The sequence below is a fragment of the Limulus polyphemus genome, unplaced genomic scaffold (assembly GCF_000517525.1).
Source record: "Limulus polyphemus unplaced genomic scaffold, Limulus_polyphemus-2.1.2 Scaffold1506, whole genome shotgun sequence".
Lineage (NCBI taxonomy): Eukaryota > Metazoa > Arthropoda > Merostomata > Xiphosura > Limulidae > Limulus > Limulus polyphemus.
In genome coordinates this window covers 66867-69156 of record NW_013667116.1, presented here as the reverse complement: position 1 = coordinate 69156, position 2290 = coordinate 66867, and the positions used below count along the sequence as shown (strand labels likewise).

The 2290-nt window shown below is 39.7% G+C and overlaps 1 protein-coding gene across 6 annotated transcripts in view; it reads right to left on the bottom strand.

The window, feature by feature from the left end:
* The window catches only part of LOC106463863 (ninein-like protein), a 156543-nt gene that overhangs the window by 118366 nt on the left and 35887 nt on the right, over window positions 1–2290 (bottom strand). The window lies entirely within an intron of this gene.

The window sequence follows — 2290 nt, the reverse complement described above, 5'->3', positions numbered from 1 at the left end:
AAGCCTGACAAACTTGTAAATGACCGACATCTTTTGTAGTTACGTCACCGTCTGGAAGTTTTTGAAATGCGGGTGGAAATATCCGTGTCCTAAAAAAATACACTATAGAAGATTTTACATGTTATTTACTGTGTTTTTGTTCAAATAGGTTATCACTTTTGTATATAAGGAGACATCTAAAAGTAGTAATTATAGACTCGTAAATAATAATAATATTCCAGCTAAGAACAGTATATCTTTTCTTTTAAAAAAGTCCTCAAGACATTTCTTGGTAAAATGTTGGCTCAAAAAACTTTCCATTTTGTACTTATGGCTAGTAAGGCTATCTGCTGCCGTTCCTAATTTTGGTCTACTGACCAAATGGAAAGCGGCCAGCAGCACTACGCTACCCACGTTAAAGGATTGACTGTCACTCTTATAATACCCACAGCTTAAAGTGTTTGAATATTTTGTTGTTTCACGTCTCCGAAATCTAGAGCTCTATCACGTGACCAACCCTCGCTCCGTAACTTCAAATGATCTTCCGCTACATAAAGCTAAGGTAATATACACAAATATAAAGTTAAACGGGCTTCACTGATTTCCTATAGCTCTGACGTCCGGGCCACTTGTTAGGTACAGTGACCTAACATCAACCGTGTATGGCGTGCTACAGCTGGCACACATCCATGAGCCTGAAATACAGGGAATGATCCTCAAACAGAACTGAACTCCTTATTTATGCATTACGACTGATTGACCCAAGTATACACTAGAATCGGTCTATATATTCCACGTTCTCTATTACGACTGGTTGACCCAAGTATACACCAGAATCGGTCCATATATTCCACGTTCTCTATTACGACTGGTTGACCCAAGTATACACCAGAATCGGTCCATATATTCCACGTTCTCTATTTATTAGAAGTCTGTAATGAAACGTATGCGTGTACGAAATCAAATGTTTTACGTAATTAAAACCAGTCATTTTGACCCTCCTAGGTCACAAAGACCTAAATTCCGATCAGGAGAGAGAGAGAATCATAATATGAAAAAGATAGTCAAAACTGACGATATATATATATACGTTTGATCGAAAATGGTATTCTCATAACGGTTGTGAATACGCATTAAAAGTTGCCAATAAATAAAACTGCTGGCATGAGCGAAGTATATTTGCAGTCAAGCCTAACTACACGTACCTTCGACGGTTTCTAACTCGTGGAAAATATATTTAACATTTCAGTTAGTTGGGCATGCGCTGGAACCTCTTCCTCCTTTCCGGACTTTGCTTTGTCTACTGTGAATGTAGATTGTTGATACTACACGAGGGTCGGAGTAAACCACACTTGCTCCGACCCCTTTCAGGGCAATGTCCATGTAAGTATCCACAGTTACATTCTGTGTTTTGCATTTCTTATTTAAGTCCATAATGCAAGTTACACATTTCACTAGTTAGAAGCTAATCGAATTCATTTTACATATAATATCCTTTTAAATGTATTGTTCTTAGGCTCTAACTAGTGTAGGGTTTAAATGTCTAGCAGTAGGTGACCTGATCACATCTTTATTTGTAAAATAAATGTTTACAGGTGAGAGGTACTTAGGTCTACTTCCATCATGTATGTAATAACGATCGAGTTCACAAAGTAGGTCGTTCTTTTGCCAATTTTTCTCAAAGTAATTTAGAGTATTATGCAAGAGTCTATCGGCTACTGTTTGTATACCAGCGTATCTGTGCATAAATATTGATGATGTGCTACGGGGGACCTTGTATGCTGAGGTGATTAATGTGTTTTATATTCTTTGTAGTTTGTTTATGTGCTTAGGAACTGTGTTTATCCATGCCGGACTGGCATATTCTATTATTGGTCGAATGTATGTTTTGTATATTTTAATAATGTTATCAGGTGTTAAGAATTTCGCGCAAAGCTACACGAGGACTATCTACGCTAGACGTCCCTAATTTACCGCCCACCAGCTAACTCTTGGTTTTACCAAAGAGCAAATTGATTGACACTTTATAACGCCCCCACGGCTGAAAAGGGCAAACATGTTTGATGTGACGGGGATTCGAACCCGCGATCCGCAGATTGCGAGTCGAGCGCCCTAACCACATGGCCATGCCGGGCCATATCGGATGACTCTTTTACCAACGAATAGTGGGATTGACCGTCACATTATAACGCCCCCACGGCTGAATGGGCGAGCATGTTTGGTGGGACGGGAATTCGAACCCGCGACCCTCAGATTGCGAGTCGAGCGCCTTATCCATCTGGCCATGCCGGGCCATATTATGATTGTAAAG